This window comes from Sminthopsis crassicaudata, chromosome 2, assembly GCF_048593235.1.
Source record: "Sminthopsis crassicaudata isolate SCR6 chromosome 2, ASM4859323v1, whole genome shotgun sequence".
NCBI lineage: Eukaryota > Metazoa > Chordata > Mammalia > Dasyuromorphia > Dasyuridae > Sminthopsis > Sminthopsis crassicaudata.
The window spans coordinates 237,009,736-237,024,890 of record NC_133618.1 but is presented as its reverse complement, the minus strand read 5'-3'; positions in this window follow the sequence as shown (position 1 = coordinate 237,024,890).

Here is a 15,155-nt window from a genome sequence, read left to right as displayed (position 1 = left end):
AGTCAAGCTTCTCCAGCTCCACCCTCAGACCCTCGGAGTGCTTTGATGGTCACTTCCTGTAGATTAAACTGAATTATTTGGTGAGTCACTTAATGACTCTTTTTCTCTGTCATTACAATTTCACGCCAACTTTTCCAGGATGCTGGTGATTTCTTCCCCTGATATAAAAGGCCCCTGATCTTCAGAGTTTAGAGTCACATGTCAGTTGGAAGGATTAGATGAAGCTGAGATTTAAACAAATATGTGTACAAACCTATAAACACAGGGGTAACTGTTTTGAATTAACATTTTAAAATATGCCCTGATGGATTTGATTCTGGGCTATAGGTTTTTCTTTTTTTTTTTCCAGATGCCAAGGAAAACTGGGAGGAAAAGCAGGCAGTAAGGGGATATTGAATGCCATCCAGCCTGATTCCAGTATAGTTTCCACTACATTGTCATTAATAAGTATTTCTGTTTCTCTTACTCATATAGCCAGAGGCAAGTTGAATTCATATAGGTGTTATTTAAAAGAAAAAAGAAAAAAAAAAAGGATCCAAACAATTTGGAGTATTTTTTCTAAATGTGATTTCAGATAAATGTTTACCTCTCCCTGAAAAATCAACTTATTTTACCTCTCCCTGAAAATTTCTGATGTAAAATGAGAGGGATGGAATTGTCTAAGGTCAACAGTCCACTTCAGCTCTGAAATTTCATGTTTGAGACCTAAGTTATTCTTGTATTTATCACCAATTTAATTAACGTTTAAATGCTGCCTCTGCTTACTTACTATTATTTTCTAACCTTGCTGCAAACCATTTAACTTCCTTAAGGTTCAGTTTACTTATCTATAAAATGAGAGAATTGGACTAGATATAGATTCTGAGGTTCCTCCAAACTCTAGAGTTACATATAATCTTAATTCCTTTCTTTCCCACAGATCAGGGTACTTTCTGTTATTATACATTTATATTAAAAATAAAAATCCTTTTAATAAAAGAGCCTCATTTTCCCCTATCCATAAAATGGGGATGATAATTTCCTATCTACCGCATATAAATGTGAGGATTCAATGGTAGAATGTATTTGAAAGCACATATGCTATAATGTCCTCTATAAATATAAAGTATTATTGCTCTGAAGGATAGGGGATGTGGGGGGGAGGAAGGGGCAGGAAAGGGGGAAGGGTGTGACTTTACCTAGCCTCTTTTGCATGACTATAAGAAAAGGAAGTAAGGCAGATATTTGATATTAGATCAAGCCCTCTCTGTTAATAACTGCATATTGTTCCTCTTGGGGCTATTTGTTAGTAAGAAAGGTATTATTCCAAGAACATATTTAAATTTCAAATGTAGAATTCACAATAAAACCCAACCCAGCAATTTCTGAATTTTCAGCATAACTCAAACTAGCTCATTCATAGTCTGCCCTCCAATCTTTCTGCTACTGGCAAATTAGTCCTCAAGATCTACTTGGAGTTCTGTTTCACTTTAAAAAGACATTAATCTTGGTTATGTGGAATACTATATGCTAATGTGTGTTTTATTTTCAGCAAGACTTATTGATTTCTTTCCATTCTTCCTTATTTCTCCCGGGCAGCCCTATTCTTAAAGGGTCAAATTTCAAAGTGACTGCATCCCATTCCCTCCCTCTCTCTTTCTCTGAAAAGACAAACAGCTACACAGCAATTGCACATACACGCACATAGGCACACGCATTTCTGGAAATCCAAGTTGAATATCTGTCCTATGATCTATAGTGGTATATTTCTTCATTCCAATCAGATATGGAAAAAAAAGCAAACAGATTATCTCATCAGTTAATACCTAGGAAGCCCAATGAGGAGCTGACTTGTCCAAATCACCTTTTCCAAGATTCTAAATAAAGTAGTAAGAAAACAAAAAGGTAATGAACCTTTTCTGATGAATGTATTCAAAAAGAAATACCTTGAGAGCTTGAGATAATTTCAAAACTTTAAGAATTTCTGAGTCTCTGCTCAGATTGTAGATTTGGTGCTGGAAAAAAGCTCGGATATTATGTAGTCTAATCCTTTTATTTTATAGAAAAGTAAACTGAAGCCTACAGAGGAGGGTAAGTGCTTTGCCCAAGTTCAGATAGGTAATAAATGACAGTCATGGTTCAAACCTAGATTTAAATTTAACTCTAACTCCAAATTGTTTCTTACTATGCCATCTTTTTACTTCTTCCAACTTTTAAACTTAATAATTCAATACTAGCAGCAGCATTAAGCCTAGTAGAGCACTTTAAGATTTTCAAAGCACTTTTTCACATGTTATCTCATTGATGCTAACAATAATCCTGTGAAATAAATACTATAGTTATTCCCATTTTACAGAAGGGGAAGTTGAGGCTAAGCATTCTTTTCCTGCTATATTTTAATCATTTAAGAGGGCAGAAATCCAAATGTGAAAACAGAAATATTTTTACATCTCTAATTTTTGTGTCTCATTCTCATACTACAATATTTCAATGAATCAGTCATCCCATAAATATGAGCATTCCTTCAAGTCTGATACTCATCTATGCCCTTCTATAAATTTATCCTGGTATTCCCACAGCATCCTTGTGTTCTCTTTCCATTTCATGGATAGCATTGGAACATTTAGATCAATTAACATCACTCTCTTTCATGACAAACCTATCTCTTTTCCGGTCACTTCTACACTGATCTGTAGAGGATCTCTTTAGGATAGTTCTGGAGGCATCTCAAACTCTGCCTCTTCAAAATATAACTCATTATCTTCTCCCTCAAAACAAACCCCTTTTCTTAACTCCCTCATTCTTTTGAGGATTGCCTCATTTTGTGAGAAATTTCTTCTAGGCCTCTTTTTTGAGCTTCAATCTCCCATTAGCTATTGCCAGTTGTGCTTTACTCAGTATGAGTTTTTGAGTTTTTCTTCACAAAGTTGTAATTATCTACTTATCACCTAGCTGCCCATAGAGTGATTTATCTTCCCATATTTATAATTACCCTCCCTTCCATATTACTGACTTTATTTTGTATATATTTTTATACTTGTGTGTAAAATATTATTTCCCCCTAACATAATATAGATTGCTTGGTCTCCAATGCCTAAGATAATGCCTATAGTAAGTATTTCATAAATGCTTTTTTGACAATTTAAATGACTCTTCAACTTAAGTTTTATAGAGAGTATAGTATTCTATGACTTCCAGCTATAAAACATCACACTAGGTTATAAAAGATGGGCCTTGGATTCAGGGAGAAGCTTAGGGTTATTAAAACTTTTCAGTGTCCCTGTCCAATTCTGGCTGAGCTCATGGTTTATTTCTAAGAATGAGATCTATAAATTGTGTATAAAATTACATAGCATAATCTGAATAATAGGTATTCTTTCTATTTAGTTCTGCCTATGTGGATAGTTAGGGTGAACTCTTGGGAAGGAGTAGGGATTATTAATGACTCTCATTAAGGAGGCTTTACAAAGTTATAAGCTTGAAGTAGTACAATATGACATTTAAACACACCCCTACATACATACACACACATGTCTGGAGGAAATAATGATGAATAGGGAATCATCTACCTCCTCTATGACAATAGCAAACACCTTTTGTAGATCATATCTCTTTGTTTTATGTCTTACTTGGCATTAATAGATTATTGACATTAATTGGAAGAGGTATCCATAAGACTGACAAAGTTAACTCAAAAAATGATAAATATTGGGTTATGGGAAAACAAGAACAATTAATATGCAGTAAGTGATAAATACATTTATTCTGGAAAGCAGTTTAAAACTATGTCCCTACTGTTACTAAACTGTATATATTTAATGATATCACTTTCCCCTTAAAGAGATCAAAGAAAGAGGGAAAGGAACCATCCATACAAAAATTTGTTGTAGTTCTTTTTGTCATGGCAAAGAAATGAAAACTAAGGGAATTCCCATAAATTGAGGAATGGCTAAACAAATTATGGCATATGAATGTAATGAGGAAGTACTGTGGTATAAGAAATGATGAAAGGGATGGTTTTAGATAATGTGAAGACTTGTATGAACTGATACAGAGTGAAGATAGCAGAACTAGGAGAAAAGTTTACACAATAGCAATAACATTGTAAAAACAATTATGAAAGACTTAAGATCTTTGATCAAAGTAATAATTAACCATGATTCCAAATGACTAATAGTGAAGAATGCTACCTGCTATTAGAGAGGTGACAAATGCAAACTAAAGAGTAAAACATAACATTTCTGGACCTGGCCAACATGGAAATTTGATTATTTGACTGTCCATATCTTTTAAAAAATTCCTCCTCCCCCTTCCCCCCACCCCTTTCTCAAGAGAGGATGAGGAATATGAGGAGGGAAAAGTGTTTGTAAATTGAAAAGAATATATATTTTAAAGAAAAGCAAAAATATATTGGAGAATCATTGAACTAAGAGATCTATACTATTAACTTTTCAAGGAAGCTTGTATAAATTTATAATGCATGTGAGACACATTTTTTGGAGAAAACTGTTATAGTCAACAAACATCACAATCTTGTATTCTCAACACTTTTCAAGAAATTGGATGATAATTACAACATAGTTTGTGATAGAATACTGCTTTTGAAAGATTTCTTGTTTTCTTCTAATTTATTGTAAAACATCATACCAACTGAGCTTATAAAGATGAGGTTCAATCTTAGGGGTGGTGCCCATAATTACTCTCTTTGGCCCCCATTCAGAATTCTTTAGGAAAATCTCTGAATGTGCCTTAGATAAAACTCTGGCATAGTTCCCATTAAATTTAGATAACAGGGGCCCTAATTCTGATATAAGCACTAATGATAACAATGCACATTGAATAGATATTAGCCTCTTTTCCAGCCCTTAGAAAGCATATAAGAAATTCACAAACCCACAAACAGGCAATTCTAGTTTTGTATCTATTATTATCTTTCCTCATATAAGTTGTTGGTTTGCTGCTGCTTTTTAGTAATATTTCAGTCCTGTCTGATTCTTCATAATCCCATTTGGGGTTTTTCTTAGCAAAAACACTTGGAGTGGTCTGCTTTTTCCTTCTTCAGCACATTTTACAGATGAGGAACTGATGTAGACAGGAGTAAGTGACTTGCCCAGAATCACACACCTAGTTCAAGTTAAGTGTCTGAGATTTAATTTGAACTCAGGTCTTCCTGACTCCAGACTTTGCATTCTACCTACTACATCACCTTTTGGGACTGTACAAATTCAGTAATGAATATAGTATCAGTAACACATTAATTCTATTAAAACACAATCAATTTCATTTTTGTGCTATTATGTAGTGTTTGTCACATCTAGCATCTCCCAATTCTTTTCTCAAAAAAAAAGTATTCATGATATGAATAGTGATATGATAGTAAATGTTTAATAAATGTTTAACTCTCCAGGTTATTAAACATTTACTAGCATACCACTGATACTGATAAAGTTCTTAATATTCTTCAGAACAAATGAACAGTCAAAAGCTTCTCAAAATTACTTAGAAATGAATATGCTGAAGTCAGCTTAACCAATTTGAGAGAACTAGTAGTTGAATGTTTAATTGAAACATTTATACCTCAGAACTCAGCAAATTCTACAAATAAGGGCTTAATTTTTTTTGTTTAGTTGTTTGTCTAGACTTAACAAAAGTTAATGGAAATTAAAATTAAATTAAAATTAAAAGTATGTCCTGGATTTAATTTTAATGCTTGAACTTTTTTCTTTCTTTATCCTTGAACCACATTTTCCAATAATTTTGTTACCATCTCCCTCTACTCCCACCTCTGCACTGAAATATATATATTCATTTATTGTAATATATGTTTATTTATTGTAAATATATAATTTCTCTACCTCTTCATCCCCTACAATAGATCTTGACTCCTTGTTTTCATGATTGTCTTTTGAGAAATACCTATTACAAACACTACAAGATTAGAAGAGTAAATGTTCTATGAAATGATGCTTCTTGTTGCATTTTGGTGCAACCAATTGTGCCAACTCTTCTATTCCCTGAAGAATTGGTGTGCCATCCTTCTATTTATCTAATTTCCTTTTATCTTTTAGTTCATTTATAGAGAGAATGTCAAGACTGATTGATTTCAGTTTTTCCTCTTAGTAAATACAATTACCCACTAATCATTGGACAAGTATATCATATACAGTCTAGCAATCAGTTAAATGTTTGTAGATAGTCTAAAACCTGTATTATGTATACTTAGCGTTTTTGCTCCACTTTTCCATCACTCTGCCATCATCGCTGCAGGAGAAGAGGGCTGAACAAGACTGAGGGTTATTGTATGTATGAATGTCCCTCTGGTATGGAGCCTCTCCTTTCTTAACTATGCCAATGCTACCAAATTAGTTCTTTTCCAACATGAGAGAATCTTCCAGAACTTGTACTTCATTATCATAGCCTTCAAGAACCAAGGATCATCTTTATTTTATGACGAGGTATCAAAATAGGATACATTTTTTGGATACATGCAGGCATTATTCTTCCTATAAATTATATATCTTCTACTGAGAAGCAGCCTAGATATAGTGGACAGTACTGAACTTGTAATCAGGAAGATTCAAGTCCAAATTCTGAAATTTATTACCTATGGCAAACAGAGGTTAAGTACTTTGCCCAGAGTCTCACTGCTAGTAAGTATCTGAAGCTGCATTTGAACTCAAGTCTTCCTGACTACAAGCCCAATGCATAATCCACTGAATCAACTCAACTGTCTTCATATCAAGTCTTAACTCTAACTAAATTCAAGGTGTTCCAGAAGTCTTTAATAGCTTAAAATTCCACTAAGACTTTTGGGAAATCCTGTGCTTTAACAAGAACAATTTATTTTTTACTTCTCTTTTGTCCTTTTTTTTTTTTTTTTTTTTTGAAAAATAAATTTTATTGATGCTTTTGGTTTTTCATATCCTAAATTTCCCCTGTATCCCTCCCTTCTTTCTCCCAGAGAGCCATCCTTTAAAATAAAGAATTTTTGTAATAAAAAACAGGAAAATAAAATCAGCAAAATGCATCATTACATCAAAAAAAAAAAAAATCGACAAACTGGAAACTGAGTGGATACCCATTAGTTGGAGAATGACTGAATAAGTTAGGGTATATGAATGTTATGGAATATTATTGTTCTATAATGATCAGCAGGATGATTTTAAAGAGGCCTGGAGAGACTTAAGGAAATGATTCTAAGTGAAATGAGCAGAACCAGGAGATCATTGTACACAACAACAGCAATATCTATTCTGATGGACATGGCTATTTTCTACATCAAGATGACTTAGGCCAGTTTCAATGTTCTTGTAATGATTAGAGACATCTACACCTAGAGAGAGGACTGAGGGAACTGAGTGTAGATCACAACATAGCATTTTCTCTTTTGTTGTTGTTTGCTTGAATTTTATTTTCTTTCTCATTTTTTTCCTTTTAGACCTGACTTTTCTTGTGTAGCAATATAATTGTATAAATAGGTATGCCTATATTGGATTTACATATATTTTTCCCATGTTTAATATATATTGGATTATTTGCCATCTAGGGGAAGGGGTGAGGAAGAAGGGAGGGAAATTAGAGCAGAAGGTTTTGCAAGAGTCCATGTCAAAAAATTATTCTTGCATATATTTTGGGTTTTTTTTCCCCCTGAGGCAATTGGGGTTAAGTGACTTGCCTAGGGTCACACAGCTAGGAAATGTTCAGTGACTGAGGTCAAATTTGAACTCAGATCCTCCTGACTTCAGGGTGGGTGCTCTTGCACATGTTTTGAAAATAAAAAGCTTCAATTAAAAAAAGACTATTGGGGTAGCTAGGTGGTGCTGTGGATAGAGCACCCACCCTGAAGTCAGGAGGACCTAAGTTCAAATCTAATTTTAAATACTTACACTTCCTAGCTATATGAACCTGGGCAAGTTACTTAATTCCAATTGTCTCAGCAATATACATACATACATATGTATGTATGTATATATTTTTAAAAAGACCATTAAAAAAAAAAAAAAAGATGATTGCTGGGTCTTTAGCTAGTAGTAGCATATTCCCAGGGAAGACCTGTCTGCAAGAAATTGAATAAAAGATATCAAGACATCAAAAAAAAAAAAAAAAAGAAAGAAAAATCACTTTAGTGGCTGAATGGAGGATGGATCAGAGTGGGGAAATATTTTAGGGAGGTAGATTTACTATTATAATAATCAAACTATTATAATAATCAAGGCAACTGGTGCTATAGAACAGCACTCTAGTGGTGGCAGTGTCAGAGAAGAGAAAAGAGTGTATCTGAAATATATTACAAAGGTGAAATAGATAGGCTTTGGCAATAATTTGAAGGTAGGCAAGGTGGAGGATGAGAAATAGTAAGAAATTTAGCATGACAGCTAGGTTGTAAGCCTGAGGGACTGGGAGGGTGGTGTTGCCTCCTCTAGTAATAGGAAAGGTAGAAGACACAGAGGATTTAGAAGGAAAGATAGTGAGTTCTGTTTTGGATGTGAGTTTCAGATGTCTAGTGGACATCCAGTTTAAGATATCTGAAAAACACTTGGAGATGGGAGATTAGAAGTCTGCAGAGAGATTGGGGTAGGAAACATAGATCTGAGAATCATCAACATAGAGATGGTAATATCAGACCTGATGAGATCCCAGTGGGGTGGTATAAATGAAAAGTAGGAAAGGACCCAGGACAAAACCCTGGGGAGGGAGGGGGCACCTAAGATTAGAGGGTATGATCTGGAGGAAGATGAAACAAAGGAGATAGATAGATAGGAGGAAAACCAGGAGAGAGTAATGTCCTGAAAACCTAGAGAAGAGTATCAAGGAAAGATAAACAGTGTCAATGGCTACAGAGAGATCAAGGAGAATGAGGACTGAGAAAAGGCCATTGGAATTGGCAACTAAGAGATTATTAATAACTTTGGAAAGAGCAGTTTCAATGGAATGATAAAGTCAGAAGCCAGATCATAAAGGGTGAAAAAGAAAGTGAGAAGAGAGAAAATGGACTTAACCATTATAGACTCTCTTTTTTAGTTTTGCTACAAAGGAATGTGTTATATGACTATAGTTAGCGGAAATAGAAGAGAAGACTGAGACACATTTGTAGGCAATAGGAAATGAGCCAGTCAAGAGGGAGAGTTTGAAAACAGAAAAGAGTGAGAATGACAGAGGGGCTTATCTTTGGAGCCAAGCTTATTCCTCTTAATTTTGAAATATTCATCTTCTAGTGTTTAATAGCTATTGTTCTTTCTAATTACAATATTATGGTCTTGATATATATTATTTTCTTGGCTCTGCTTAGTTTACTTCACAAATTCCTTCCATGATTCTCTATATTTATTTTGTTTCTTACAGTATAGTAATATTATATTACATTCATGTACAATTTGTCCACCACTTAATTGATAAGCATCTACTTTTTTTCCAATTCTTTGCTACCACAGAAAATGTTTGCTATAAATATTTTGATGAGTATAGAGATAACCTTAAAAAAACAAACAAACAAACAAACAAAATATGATATAACAAAAAATGACCTAGTTGGTGTTATTATGCCTATCAGTGGAATCCTTAATTCAAAGGATTTGGACATTTTAGTCAATTTGTCTGTGGAATTCCAAATTGCTCCCCAAAATGGTTATACTAATTCCCTGTATTAGTATTAGTGTGGTAGTGTCAACCCATTCAACATTTATTGTTCCTATCTTTTCCATCTGGCTAAATGAGACAAAATCTGTGTGGTTTTGATTTGCATTTTCATTATGACTAATATTTTAAAGGATTCTTTCAAGTGAGTGTTATTACTTCACAATTCTTTTGAGAATTATTTATATCCATTAATCACTTATCTGTTGGAGAATGGCTTTTGGTTATGCATGCTTACATATATATGTGTGTGTATGTGTGTTATGGATATGTGTTTTATTATTCAAGATTTATTCCTAGTCAACTACTTTCCTTCTTTTATTGAGTGTATTAATTTTGGTTTTGTAGAAGTCTCACAATATCATGTAATACTTATATGTTTTATTTCTTTTAAATATCTCTGTTCTTTTTTCAGTTAAGAATTTATTTCTCACTCCTAGCTCTAAAAGATATGTCATCTGTTTCTCTTCTAATTTTTAGTGACATAATCTTTAATATTCTAGTTGCATTGTCATTTTGAATTTGTTGTGAAATATGGTATAAAATGTTGGTCTAAATTTAATTTCTGATTGATTTCTTTCCCATTTTCACAGCAATTTTTATCATATAAATCATTTATGGGGGGGGTAAAATGCTGGATAATTAAGTTACAATATTTCTGATTTTCCTCATCCAGTCCATTCTACTTTTGTCTTTTTAAACCTATACTAAATACTCTGGTGACTAATACATTATAATATTGTTTAAAATCATGAAATGCAATTTCTCTACTTATTACTACCTTTTTTATTATTTTCATTGATATTCTAGATCTTTTATTCCTCTAATTATTATTTTGTTGAGTACTATAAATCTACTTTGGTAGATTGATTGGTATAGCATCTCTATAAATTAACTTTGGTAGTATTGTCACTTTTATTATACTGATACAATGAACACTGAATATTTCTATAACTATTTAAATTAAAATTAGATTGATTAGCTGTGTGATCCTGAGCAAAAAAAAAAAAAAAAAAGCAAAAAAATTTTTAAACAGATTGCTAATCATTTATTGCCTTTCCCCTATTATTGCCTATTGTTTTTTGTTAATAGTACATAAAAATGTACTATTTTAATGGATCTATTTTATAGTCAGCAACTTTATTAAAGTTATTAATATCTTTGTTGATTCTATAGGATTTTCTAAGTAACTCATCACCAAAGAAAGATACTTTTATTTTCTCTTTGCCTATATTTATGCTCCTTTTTTTGGTCTTATTGTTATTGCTAGCATTTCTAGAACTATATCAAATAATAAAGGAAGTAGGCAACCTTGTTTTATTGTTGTCTTTATTGGGAAAGCTTCTAGTGTATCTATTGAATATACTTATTTTTGGTTTTAGATAGATACTTTTATAATTTTTTAAAAGAGTCATTTGTACCCATATGTTGTAGAGATTGTTGTTGTTGTTGTTGTTGTTGTTTTAATATAAATGGGTGTGGAATTTTGTCAAAGGTTTTTTCCTGTATCGAGATAATCATCTGATTTTAGATGATATATCAATCCAATCAAGAGAGAATCCCTAATTTCACCTACATGTCTCTAGAGTGGCAAGTTATAAATTAGAGACAAGTTAAGATGCTCTGGTTTTTTGCTTCCTCCCAAAATCTTTCTAGCCTTTCAATGCTCTCTTCCTAAAGAAATCTTAAAATCCCATATGTTCTTTCTTGAATGACATGATATGACCCATAGTCTCAGAGTCTATTTTGCAATACTTCTTATACGGTACTTACTCCCTGTCTTGTACTTTACGGTCCAGCCAAACTGGCCTCCTTTATATTTTCTCATACACAACATTCCCTTTTTCTCACATTCATAAAGTCAGACTGTTGTTCTCCGTGACTGCAAAGTATTCCTTCTTTACTCCTACATCTATTAGAAACCCTAACTTCCTTTTAAATTTATCTCAAAAACCATCTTCTATCAAGGGAACTTGCCCAATCCTTACAGTGCCTAATGTCCATATCCCTAGTTATTTGGCACATACTACTAGGAAAATACCATGTGTCCACTCAAGTAAAATAAAAAATGTAAGTTTTATGAGAACAAGTCTGTTCATTTTTTTTTTCCTGTGTAACTTACTACCTAGCATAGTAAGCTTATAGAACAAATGAATAAATTAATGTTGCATCATTAGAGAAATTAAGACCATTTAACCTTTCTATTTCTATTGTTTTAAAGATTGGGAAAATATATAGAGAGCAAAAATTTTAAACTGTGGGTCATGACCACACATGAGATCATGTAACCAATTGGGGTTGTGAAATTATGATCTATATCTCTTTTATATACTCATATACCTGAGATCATGTAAAAATTTCTTAGACAAAAAGGATCATGAGAGAAAAAAAATTAAGAATCTGATCTAGAGAAAAAATGTGCTACACTGGTATAAATCTCTTGACTCCTAATTCAGTATTCTTTTCTCTCTATCACACTCCATTTGCTTAGAAGAATAAATTGAATTATAAATATTAAAACTAATGACCTAGAAAAAATAACAACAAAGTTCATATGGAAAAACAAAAGGTCAAGAATGTCAAGGGAATTAATGAAAAAAAAAAAAAAATCAAATGAAGGTGCCTAGCTGTACCAGATCTAAAATTATATTATAAAGCAGCGGTTACCAAACCATTTGGTATCGGCTAAGAAATAGACCAGTTGATCAGTGGAATAGGTAGGTCCAAAGGACAAAATAATTAATAACTCTAACAAACCCAAGGACCCCAGCCTTTGGGATAAGAACTCAATGTTTGACAAAATTGCTGGGAAAATTGGAAATTAATATGACAGAAATTAGGCATTGATCCACACTTAACACCATACACCAAGGTCGGGTCAAAATGGGTTCATGATCTAGGAATAAAGAATGAGATTATAAATAAATTAGAGGAACATAGGATAGTTTACCTCTCAGACCTGTGGGAGAGGAATGAATTCATGACCGAAGAAGAACTAGAGATCATTATTGATCACAAAATAGAAAGCTTTGATTATATCAAATTGAAAAGTTTTTGTACAAACAAAATCAATGCAGATAAGATTAGAAGGGAAACAATAAACTGGGAAAACATTTTTACAGTCAAAGGTTCAAATAATGGCCTCATTTCCAAAATATATAGAGAATAGACTCTAATATATAAGAAATCAAGCCAATCTCCAATTGATAAATGGTCAAAGGATATGAACAGACAATTCTCGGATAAAGAAATTGAAACTATTTCTAGTCATATGAAAAGATGCTCCAAATCATTAATAATCAGAGAAATGCAAATTAAGACAACTCTGAGATACTACTACACACCTGTCAGATTGGCTAGAATGACAGGGAAAGATAATGCAGAATGTTGGAGGGGATGTGGGAAAACAGGGACACTGATACATTGTTGGTAGAATTGCAGCCATTCTGGAGAGCAATTTAGAACTATGCTCAAAAAGTTATCAAACTGTGCATACCCTTTGATCCATCAGCATTGCTACTGGGTTTGTATCCCAAAGAGATTTTAAAGAAGGGAAAGGGACCTGTATGTGCAAGAATGTTTGTGGGCAGAAACTGGAAACTACGCGGATGCCCATCAATTGGAGATTAGCTGAATAAATTGTGGTATATGAATATTATGGAATGTTATTGTTCTGTAAGAAATGACCAACAGGATGATTTCAGAAAAGCCTGGAGAGACTTACCTGAACTGATGCTGAGTAAAATGAGCAGGACCAAGAGATCATTATATATTTCAACAACAATACTGTATGATGATCAATTCTGATGGACGTGGCCCTCTCCAACAATGAGATGAACCAAATCAGTTACAATAGAGCACTAATGAACTGAACCAGCTACACCCAGCGAAAGAATTCTGGGAGATGACTATGAACCACTACATAGAATTCCTAATCCCTCTATTTTTGTCCACCTGCATTTTGGATTTCCTTCACAGGCTAAATGTACACTATTTCAAAATCTGATTCTTTTTGTTCAGCAAAACAACTGCTTGGTCATGTATACTTATATTGTATTTAATTTATACTCTAACATATGTAACATGTATTGGTTGACCTGCCATCTTGCAGGGGGTGGGGGGAAGGAGGGGAAAAATTGGAACAAATGGTTTGGCAATTGTCAGTGTTGTAAAATTACCCATGCAAATATCTGGTAAATAAAAACTATTAATAAAAAAATAAATAAATAAATATTAAAACTTTAAATGCTAATAAAATAGCAACAAAATAAGAAACATATATGTATGTCTTTTGATATATTTCAAATAAAATATTTGCTTATATATATGCATGTGGATGCATCCATAAGTTCTTTCAAAAATATGATGGAGAGAAAAGAATACTGAAATAGGAATCAAGAGATTTATACTAGTGTAGCACACTTTTTCTTTAGATCAGAGATTCTTAAACTTTTTTCTCTCATGACCCCTTTCAGTGAGGAAAATTTCCCTACCACAGTCTCTGCCATTTCAAGTTTTAGAGAGATGCTTGAGGTACTAGGAAACTGTGACTTGCCTAGGTCTGATATCCCCATATGTGTCAGGTCTTCCTGACTTAGAAGCCAGCTTTCTTTCTACACCAGACACATAAACAAAATAAAACACTTAAATTGTAACATCATACAGGATAGAGAACCCTGGCTCTGACTTCAATAGAACTTGGGTTTAAATCCTTCCTCAAATGCTTGGACAGAGTACATGCATTGATTGATCCAAAAAAAATTGTTATAATTTTGTTGAAATTAAAATTTTTCTTATTTTTATTTTCTTTGCCTTATTATAGGTTAAAAAAAATGCGCTGAATCAATTGATGAAGCTTAGTCTTTTGAGGTATTCTTTAGTTTTAGGGCTTCTACGCATACACTTAAGTTTCCTCACAGAACTACTTGTGAAATGAATAAGTAACTATTTAAATTCCATGGATCTCAGCTTCCTTTTTTGTATTATGAGGGATTTGTACTAGGGAGTCTCTGATATTTCTTTTAGCTCAAAATCTATGATGCTATGGCCTTCTTAAATAACTTTTACTGCTCAGGGGAAGTGTTGGATTGATATTGTTATTTTTAATTTCAAGAAATAGAACTTGACAGTTCTATTGACAAAATAACAATTGTGTAAAATTCCTGTGCTGTCTTCATTCTGAATTCTAATTAATTTTTGATTAATATCACAAAATATTTTACTGTTAGTGACCACCAAAATCTTATCTCTTCAACATTTATTAAACAAGGTTTTCCTAAATGTTAATTCTCTAAACTCGGGCTCTCCAAAGTGATAAAACTCCAACGTTTTCTTGATTTTCTCACCTGGAAAATAATTATGCATCTCCACATCCTCCCTCCCTTCCCCCATGGTTGTTACAGTCTCATCAATCACTAGGCACAGCTGGGAATTGTTCTTCTGAAGTTTCTAAAGCACTCTCTGGTCTTGCTTATTATATTCTTACTGCTTCCATAACTAAAAATGTCTCTTTTGCTCATGCATTCAGGAAACAGCCTTTACAT